Below are 11,214 nucleotides of genomic sequence, written 5' to 3' on the forward strand. Positions count from 1 at the left end.
GCCAGAATGCCTGGCCAATATTCTGATTTCTATAACCATAAGTTAGTTTTGCCTAATCTTGGATTTCATATGAGTGGTACCATACAGTTTGTACTCTTTTTTCCTGTGGCTCTTTTTGCTTAGCTGAATGTTGTTGAGAATCAATCATACTGCGCATACTAGTGGTTCAATTCTTTTATTGCGAAAGTATTCCACTGTATGAATATATCACAATTTATTTTTCTGTTCTCCTCTTGATAGCGGTTTGAGTTGTATATAATTTTTGTGGTCTCGCTATGTTGCCCATGCTAGAGTTCAGTGGTGCGATCATAGTTTGAGATCACAGCCTCAAACTCCTGAGCGCAAACAATCGCCTGTCTCAGCCTCCAGAGTAGCTGGGACAATGGGTGTGCTCTGCTGAGCCCAGCTTAGGAGTTACATTCCTTGATCATAAGGTAGGTGTACTAGTCTGTTTTCATGCTGCTGATAAAGACATACCTGAGACCCGGTAATTTACAAAAGAAAGAGGTTGAATTTGACTCACAGTTCCACGTGGCTGGGGAGGCCCCACAATCGTGGTGGGAGGTAAAGGCACGTCTTACATCTCAGCAGGCAAGAGAGAGAATGAGAAAGATGCAAAAGCGGAAACCCCTGATAAAACCATCAGTTCTCATGTGACTTATTCACGGCCATGAGAACAGTATGGAGTAAACTGCCCCCATGATTCCAATTATCTCCCACCAGGTCCCTCCCTCAACGTGTGGGAATTACGGAAGTACAATTCAAGAAGAGATCTGGGTGGGGGACACAGAGCCAACCGTATCAGCAGGTGTAGATCTAACTTCATAAAATATTGCAAAATGGTTTTCCAAAGTAAACCCCAATTTTATCAGTACTTTTCTCTCAAGAGGATAAGGCGTTTGTTTTTACTATAGGCTTTTAAAATAGGTTTGTGTCATTAGCTCCAGTGTACAGATCTGAAAAACAAAGTGGCTTCCAGAGTCACTAATGGTCAATGTGTGTCTAGTTTGAGACCTTTAGTGTAAAGAGAATAAGAAAAGAATTGAAACTTTAAAAGAAATATGAAGCAAATTACATGTAGAAAATAGGAAATAGCTAAATTCATTCAATATTTATGAGCATCTAGATTAAATCAGATACTGTACTAAGTGATGAGACCATAAAAATGAATAAAACATGATCCTTGCCCTCAAGGAACCCACAGAGAGTCTGGTAGAAGAAAAAAGCGAGTTCATTACAATATTGTAAGTGGTTCAGTAGAGGACACTCAACATGAGTGGCATGGGAGTTCCGTGGAGGAAGTTACCTCACCTAGATTGGAGGAAGGGGATGGGAAGAGAGAAGAACCCCTGAACAAAAAAGGGAGCTTCACAGAGGTTTGACTTGATAAGAGTAGCACTTTAATCAGAGAACAAATAGTAAGGACATTTAAAGCAGAAGGAACAGCTTACGTAAAGGCATAAAGATGGGTAACAACTTTAGGATCTTGGAGTAGTGAAAGTTGTCCAATAATCTTAGAAAAGAGCAACAAATGAACAGGGATGTGGCTTATTAAGATAAGGGAAATTCATAATTTTGTAGTAGGCTTGAGTAAAATGCTACACAAAACACAACTTCTGGTCATTAAGCTGAATTTACATCTATGTATTTCTATTTTTGTGTTTTCCCTTGTGAAGAGATTTTAACAAAGTAGATGTTTTGTTTTATTTTGGTTTTCAGAAGACATTGGCTGATTAATTCCAGGAAGACAAATTTTCCAAGCTAGGAGAAAAAAACGTTCTGTCCTTTATGTGAGAGGCCCAGTTGGTCACCTCTTTTGAGTATCTCACCAATCACTTATGATTTGTCCTTTGTTCTGGTAGATTGACAGGAGAACAATTTCAAGTAAGAACTGATTAGGAGTTTCTAATGTAGAAAGTATATAATGAGAATTCTTGTCTCCAGAAAAATGTCACTGCAATGACAGCTAAAATAATGAGGGTTAGAAATACTGTGAATAATTGAAAAATATATCATGAAGAATAATTGTGTAAAATAATCTTTTTTCCATCAAACTTTTTTTTTTGAAACAGAGTCTCGCTCTGTCACCCAGGCTAGAGTGTAGTGGCGCTATCTCGGCTCGCTGCAAGCTGTGCCTCCTGGGTTCAAGTGATTCTTCTGCCTTGGCCTCCTGAGTAGCTGGTGGCATCTACCACCATGCCCAGTTAGTTTTTGTATTTTTAGTAGAGACAGGGTTTTGCCACATTGGCCAGGCTGGTCTCGAACCCCTCACCTCAGGTGATCCACCTGCCTCAGTCTCCCAAAGTGCTGGGATTACAGGCATACGCCACTGCGCCCGGCCCCATCAAATAGCAGAGAGAACAAGACAAAAATCTATTTTTTATTTTATTTTTATTTTTTACCATTTATCCCAAAGTTGAAAAATCTATTTTTTTAATTGAGCAAGGCAAAGATTGTGTCCTTCCTTCCAAAATCTGATTCTTTATCTGAAAAGCACAAGGCATAAACAGGTTTGTAACCATGTAATTGGACATTCAAATTGAATCCTAACCCCCTAGCACACGTCCTCATTGTCTGTAGTCAGATTTTTTGTCTCAATCCTATCCTGATTTCTGTTCCAGACTTCAAAAATACCTTCAGCTGCTCTAGACTCTAAGGCCAGTACAACATGAGGCAGAACCGAATCAAATACTAGAAGTATTCAGATGGGGAATGTGTTGAAGTGATGAAGCAGTTGGGGAAGTCATTGCAGACTGGTTTATAGAGGCTCAGTTATATTTCAAGAATAAAGCACAATTTGGAATGTGGAAACAGCTTCACTGTCAATATTAGACTTTTGAAGTAGATGGGAAGTACTTAGTAGACTTTTAGGACTTTTAATGAATTCAGAGAGACCAACTGGTCAATTGAAGTCAACAATGTTCACTCCTAATAATTATATTAGTTTTTCTAGGTAACACCACCTGGAGCTATGCACATATTTTCTTGGCAAAGTTATTTTTTGTATTTGTAAAGAAGAAAGGAAGAGGTTCACCCTCTGATCCCACACATTTGCTTCTTATTGATTTGGGGTGAAAGCAAACAAACAAATTTCAGTTCTGTTGTTAGCCCTGATGGACTGATTGATTATGGCTACCTGGACCTCAGTTGAGAAGGTTCTAAGGTTAATTTCAGGCTCATTGAAAATTAAAGATTATGAATACCTGATGTGCTCCCTGGAAAGAAAAGCACCTGTATATTCTGTGTTTTTTGTTACGTCTGATTTAGATAACTAGTAGTAGAAATAATTTTACTCAAAGAGGCAAGGGCCTGCACAGGAATGGAAACAGTCCAGGAAATTGGATGGGGGACATGGCTTGTAAGGGGGTACTCTGGAAGAGAGGGTTCCCTATACCAAAGCTAGTAAGAAAGAAGATACCTTTTCCATGGTGGGGAAAAAAGCAAGAGTTTTGGTTCAACAGACTAGCATCCAGCTCTGTTCTGCAGCTTTCTGTAAGGCTATTTCTTTGCCTTTAAAATGGAGGCACAAATACTTGTTTAAAAGGGGTTTGGATTTATACTACCACGTGAGACAATGAATGTAGAACATCTTTTCTATTTTGTCCAGTACCTGGCAGCTGGTAGGTACAAAGTGTATCTTGCTGTCCCTGGCCATTTCCCTCCTCCTAGCCCAGCCATACTCAGAAGTCTGGTCTGTGCAGTCCTGAGTGTCTCAGACTTGCAAGGGATCTGTGAGTCAACACTATTTTCATAATAATGCTAAGGCAGGATTTGCTTTTAGTTTTTTACCCTTGAGTCAATTTTTTTTTTTTTTCCTTTTTAGAGCCAGGGTCTCACTATGCTGACCAGGCTGACCTCAAACTCTTGGGCTCATGTGACCCTCCCGTCTCAGCCTCTCTAGTAGCTGGAACTGCAGGCAAGAGTCATAGAGCCCAGCATCCATATCTTGTTAATGTATTTTATGTGACAAAGCAAAAAGTATGCATACAGCACTGTAACATTGTGCTTTCTAATCAGTATGATGGTTGGCTGGAGGAAAAGTATTTGGTGGTTGTTTGACTTGACAGCTGAACTTAACCACCACTTTATTCCATTGAACACTTTTTATATGATAGATTGACAAACTGTGGTGCTTCAGACTTGGCATATTTGGCAGACATTTTTGAAAAATGAACTTAACCAGATTGCCACTTCAATGAAAATAACTCATAATGTTTGTTGCCAATGATAATTTGAGCTTTTAAGTGAAAATTGGTATTTTGGAAAACTTGTATCCACAACTGTGAGCTTTAGGGCTCCCCAAAACTTAGATACTTTTCTGATGAGATCAGTGATGATATTAACAAATATGTTTTCTTTTACATTGTATAAAAAATGTGTATTTGGGGCTGGGCGCAGTGGCTCAAGCCTGTAATCCCAGCACTTTGGGAGGCCCAGACGGGTGGATCACGAGGTCAGGAGATCGAGACCATCCTGACTAACACTGTGAAACCCCATCTCTACTAAAAAAGTACAAAAAACTAGCCGGGCGAGGTGGCGGGCGCCTGTAGTCCCAGCTACTTGGGAGGCTGAGGCAGGAGAATGGCGTAAACCCGAGAGGCGGAGCTTGCAGTGAGCTGAGATCCGGCCACTGCACTCCAGCCTGGGAGACAGAGCGAGACTCCGTCTCAAAAAAAAAAAAAAAAAATGTGTATTTGGAAGATCTGCATAACTGAGTGAACCATATTTTCCAAATGACCAAATAATAATATTACAAAATAATGTTACAAAATAATAAATGAGAAAACATCCATTTGAAGTGTAAGATAGATCAATAGGTTTTAATGTAACAGAGTAGGAAAACTTCATTGCTAGGGTTTCAGATTTCACATTACAACTAATCAAAGGCCGGGCATGGTGGCTCATGCCTGTAATCCCAGCACTTTGGGAGGCCGAGGCGGGCGGATCACCTGAGGTCGGGAGTTCGAGACCAGCCTGACCAACATGGAGAAACCCCCGTCTACTAAAAATACAAAATTAGCCAGGTGTGGTGGCACATGCCTGTAATCCCAGCTACTCGGGAGGCTGAGGCAGGAGAATTGCTTGAACCTGGGAGGTGGAGGTTGCAGTGAGCTGAGATGATGCCGCTACACTTCAGCCTGGGTAACAAGAGCAAAACACCGTCTTAAAAAAAAAAAAAAAATCTGACACTTGAGCACTGGAATAGGATCAAATAGTTATCTGGAAAGGTTATTCAAATTCTTCTCCTTTTTATAACATCTGTGTGAGGCTGCATTTTCTTCATATTCCTGTACTTCAGCCAAACAGCATATGGCGATAGATTCGGTGCAAAAGCAGATACGAATATCTCGTTATCTTTGATTAAGGTAGACATTAAATAAAGACATTGAAAACACTAAACACTAAAAACACGGCCGCACTTCTTACATGTTTTTTCTGGAAAATATTATTACAAAATGTTATTTATGTTAACATGTAGGGTTTCTTAAATTATTTTTATATAAATTAATGAGTGTAAAAATTTTTCATTTTAACTTCTGATATATGGTAAATATTTATAGATAAAATCACACAAGCAAAAGTTGTTACTGATCCTCAGTAATTTTTTGACAGGTAAAGATTTCCCAAGACCAAAAAGCTTACGTGCACTGCCCCATTCCACTGTTTCTGCTGCTGGTTCTGCTTTGACTCTCCCAGAAGAAAACCAGGGTTGTCACTGGAAGTTCCTGAAGTAATCTCCTTTTTAAGCAAACTTTGATTATTATACTATTTGGGTGAGTCCCAGACCAAAATATGCACATTCTCATGGTGATCTTGCTTCTGCTAAGTTTTCCAGGAACACGGACTCGTGGGATTATTTTCATTTTGCTTTGCTTCTGGGCAGGTCATAGTACAACTTTGCTGAATTGCCTCGAACTGAGTCTTGGATTTTTACTTTAATTTGCCCTGTGATTATGCTGATTTTGCTTCACTGATATTCTGTCATGTCCTTAGATTTCTAGTGAAACTGCTTACAAATCAACCCGTAAAATTTTACGGGAAAGTCAGGGAGGGAACTAGCACTTGGTTATGCTTATTTAAAAAGAAACCCACAAAATTTTTTCTCAAAACAGTCTTTCTGGTTGCCAAATGAAATAGGGGAGCGATTAGACTTATGTCTGATGAGTAGATTAAAATATTTCTGCTGACTGCTATAGTGTCCTTTCTGGACCTCTGAGGTATCATTCAGGTACTTGGCTGTCCTCTGATGGAATAAGAAGAATCTGTGGTTGAAATATTTTGACAACAGTACTTGCTGACAAAAGACAAAAACCCTTTTAGGAATTAGAAAAATTACTCTGGCTAAAGTTTCATATATGCTAGGAATATTTGAAATAGATCTTATTTTTTGAAAACTGACAATAACTTTAACCACTATAATGAACCACAATGCCATAAAAATATTTCTGCACAATAGTTGATTCTGAAATGCCTTTAAAAGTTTTAGTGCTGGGATTTGTAACGGAAGTGTAAAATGTCAAGAACATTTATCGGACACTAGTTTAATACTATTAATTTGTACTTAGACTTCAAAATCTATAGATGCAATTTTACTACCAATTATTTTCTTCAGACTATTTTAAAAATACCTGTGATGCTTAAATTTTCGCTTCTGTAGTACAGTCCTCTCTATATATCTGGGGGAATTGCTTCCAGAACTACTCAGATACCAAAATTCATGAATGCTCAAGTCCCTGATACAGAATGGCATAGTATTTGCATATAACCTACACACATCCTCCTAACAGTTTAAATCATCTCTACATTATTTATTGATGTGATACCTAATACAATGTAATGTTATATAAATAATTGTGCCATATTATTTCTATTTTTTTTATTATATTGCCATCTTACATTTTTCTTTTTTTTTTTTTGAAGTGGAGTCTTGCTCTGTTGCCCAGGCTGGAATGCAGTGGTGCAACGCAGTCTCAGCTCACTGCAACATCTGCCTCCCAGGCTCAAGTGATTCTCCTGCCTCAGCCTCCCAAGTAGCTGGGATTACAGGCATGTACCACTGTGCCTGGCTAATTTTTGTGTTTTTAATAGAGACGGAGTTTCACCATGTTGCCCAGGCTGGTCTCAAACTCCTGACCTCAGGTGATCCACCCCCTTGGCCTCCCAAAGTACTGGGATTACAAGTGTGAGCCACTGCACCAGGCCTGAGCCACCATGCCAGGCCTAAGTTTTTTTCCAAATATTTTCCATAAGTGTTTGTTTGAACCCACAGGTGTGGAACCTGTGGATATGGAGGGCTGACTGTGTTTGAAAGCTGACTTATGTGCATGAATTTAGCAAGGTTCAATGTAAATTGTTTGCTAGAATTCTATTTAATTTTGGTCTATCTAGGAGAAGATTATTGAAACTGGAAAGTAAACTGCACAAGGAACGACTAGGGGCAGTGGTCTGATTAACTTTGGCATGGTGAATTTCAGATAGTTATACTGCAAAGTTCATAGGTGCATGGGCTTTGTCACTAGAGGTTTACCACTTTGTATCCAGTGCTTAGCATATAGCAAATGCTCAATAAATATTTGGAAAGAGAGAGGGAAAAGATGAAAATGGAAGGGAGCAGTGAGCTGGCTCAACCAAATTAGCGTTACTACAGTTAATTTTAATAGCAGTGACAGAATTTTAAGAAAATGATTGTTCACAGTTGCAGAGTCTTACAGAAGGAATTAGTGTTTAGGGTTCATTTGAGATTAACCAATGAATCTGACTTAGTCTACTTCTCAGCTGACTGGTTTCCTCAAACAGCGCTCAGGGCATTCATTTGTTCATGAAGCATACATTTATTGGTCACCTATGTGACAGGCAGTGTGCTGAAGATACATGAGAATAAAACAGGCATCCCTATGCACTTGAAGTTTACATTCTAGTGAGAAAAGACAATAAATTATTTACATGATTACAATATATACATTATGACAGACGGAGAAAAGTGTTATGGAGAAAAAAATGAAGAAAGGGGAAATGAGCAGACATTGCAATTTAACATAGAGTGAGCAGAGAAGACCTCACTGAGAAGGACATTTGAACAAAGATCTGAAGAAAGTGAGGAAGGGAGCCATGCAGGCATCCGAGAGAAGAGCATTACAAACAGAGAAGAAACACGAAGATCCTGTGGACAAAGTGTTCAATACATTTAAGCAAGGGGGCAGAGAGGTTAATGGCTGGGTAACAGGAGAGGGAGGGTAGTGTGGAATGCAGAGAGAGGTAAGCACATTTTGTGAGACGTTTAGCTATTGCAGGTACTTTGGTTTTTATTCTGAATGCGATACGAAGGCAGTAGAGGGTTTTGAAGAGGAGTAATGCAATCCTTATTTTTGTAAAAGATCACTCTGGAGTAGCTGTTAAGAATGAAGAGAAGGTAGTTGAAGGGAGAAACAGAAAATTCAACAGTAATAAATGAAAACTTCAATACTCCGCTCTCTTTTTTTTTTTTTTTTTTGAGTCAGATCTGACTCTGTCACCCAGTTTGGAGCTCAGTGGCACGATCTCAGCTTGCTGCAACTTCTGCCTCCCAGGTTCATGCAAGTCTACTGCCTCAGCCTCCAGAGTAGCTGGGATTACAGATGGGTGCCACCATGCTCGGATAATTTTTGTATTTTGAATAGAGAAGGGGTTTCACCATGTTGGCTAGGCTGATCTCGAACTCCTGACCTCAGGTGATCCGTTTGCCTCGGCCTTGCAAAGTGCTAGGATTATAGGCGTGAGCTACTGTGCAGGCCACTCCACTCTCTATAATAGATAAAACCCGGACAAAAAATTAGCATGAATGTAGAACACTTGAACAATATTATCAAATAACTGGCCCAAGTAACGCCTATAGAACATTTTAACAACAATAGCAGACTAGACATCTTAAGTGCATATGGTACATTCTCAAGGACAGACCATATACTTGGCCATAAAAAAGTCTCAAAAAATTCAAAAGGATTAAAACCATACAACGTATTTTCTCAGGCCGCAATACAAACATAAGAAATATTTTGGAAAATACAATTATGTGAGAATTAAATGACACACTGTGTTACCAATGGATTTAAAAAGAAGAAATAATAGAAATTAGAAAATTATTTGAGATGAATGAAAATTAAATACAAGAGCCTGATGTGGAGGCTCACACCTGTAATCCCACCACTTTGGGAAGCTGAGGCAGGAGGACCACTTGAGCCCAAGAGTTCAAGGCCAACCTATCAACATAGTGAGACCCTATCTAAAAAAAAAAAAAAAATTAGTCAAGTGTGGTAGCACATGCCCATTGTCCTAGCTACTTGGGAGGCTGAGGTGGGCGGTTCACTTGAGCCTGAAAGGGCAAGATTGCAGGGAGCCTTGGTCATGCCACTGCACTCCAGCCTGGGCAACAGAGTGAGACTCTGTCTCAAAAAAGAAAGAAAAGAAAAAAAGTATTGAAATTTCTGGGATACAGTGGAAGCAATGTATGGGGAATAGCTGTAAGCTCCTATATTAGAAAAGAAAATCTCCAATCAGTAACTTGGCTTTGTACTTTTGGAAAGTAGAAAAAGAAGAACAAACCCAAAGCAATCATAAAGAAGGAAATAATGAATGGAAAGGAAATAAAATAGAAGAAATCAATAAACCCAAAAATTAGTTTTTTGAAAAGATCAAGTAATTGACAAACCTTAATGACACTGACCAAGAAAAAACAGTGAAGACTCAAATTATTAAAATCAGGAATGAAAGCATGAACATCACTATCAATCTTACAGAAGTTACAAATATTATAAAGGAATACTATGAATAACTGCATGCCAACAAATTAGTCAACTTATGTGAAATGAGCAAATTCCAAGAAAGACATGAAATGAAGCTGACACAAGAAGAAATAGAGGCTGGACACAGTGGTTTACATTTGTAATCTCAGCATTTGGGGAGGCTGAGGCAAGCGGATCACTTAAGTTCAGGAGTTCAAGACCAGCCTGGGCAACACGGTGAAAACCTGTCTCTACAGAAAAAAGTACAAAAATTAGCCAGGTGTGATGGTTAGCTAGTCGTCCCAGCTACTTGGAAGGCTGAGGTGGGAGGATTGCTTGAGCCCAGGAGGTCGAGCCTTCAGTGATCACACCACTGCACTCCAGTCTGAGCAACAGAGTGACCCTGTCTCAAAAGCTAGAAATAGAAATCTAAGTAAATCTAAAACAAGGGATTGAATCAACAATTTAAAATCTTCCCCAAAAGAAAAGCCTATACCCAGAAAATTTTACTGGAGTATTCTACCTAACATTTAACAAAAATTGCTTACAAATCTTTCACAAACTCTTCCAGAATATAGAGGAGGAAAGAAAGCTTCCCACTTGATTCTCTGAGGCAGTATTACCTGATGCCAAAACTAGACAAAGACATTATAAAAAAACTACACACCAATATTCCCCATACATTAAGATGCCAAGAAACCGTTAAGAAAATACTAGCAAACCAAATCCAGCAACGTATAAAAAGGATTATACAGTTTGACTAGATAAGACTTACTCTGAGAATGCAAGGGTGGTTTAATATCTGAAAATCAATTACTGTAATACACTTTATTAATGAAAGACAAAAAACATGCTCATTAGAATAGATGCAAAAAAGCTTTTGAAAAAAATTCAGTACCTATTGATTTTTTTAAAACCTCAACAAACTAGGAATAGAAAAGAATTTCTTCAACATGATAAAGAACATCTACAAAAATTTTATACCTAACATCATACTTAATAGAGAAAGACTAAATGATTGTCTCTTAAAATCAGAAATAAGAGATTTACTCTTACCACATCTGTTCAACATTATTCTGGAGGTTCTATCCAGGTTGTTTAGGCAAGAAAAAGGCATCTAGAAAAGTAGGAAGTAGAATTGAAACCACCTTTGCAACAATTGTAACAGAGAAAATTATTACAGTGAAAGAGATCTGACCTAACCGACTCCATCTTCTAACCTGCGAGAGCTGTCCTTGCTCATTCCTGGATGTAGGCCAAACTAACTTTAGGAGGAACTTAGTTTATAGTTTAACTTTGAAACAAACAATAGCAGCCCTTTCCCAAAGCAAACCCCCTTCTTATCTGGAGACTAGACTGCCTTTGCAGGACTAACGAATTAGCCACAAGTTAGAAATTATGATTTTGCAGTCACTGTTGTAAAACCTGAGATCAGTACTTGAGATTTTGCAGACCC

Source organism: Colobus angolensis, unplaced genomic scaffold (assembly GCF_000951035.1).
Source record: "Colobus angolensis palliatus isolate OR3802 unplaced genomic scaffold, Cang.pa_1.0 Scaffold113, whole genome shotgun sequence".
NCBI classification, from domain to species: domain Eukaryota; kingdom Metazoa; phylum Chordata; class Mammalia; order Primates; family Cercopithecidae; genus Colobus; species Colobus angolensis.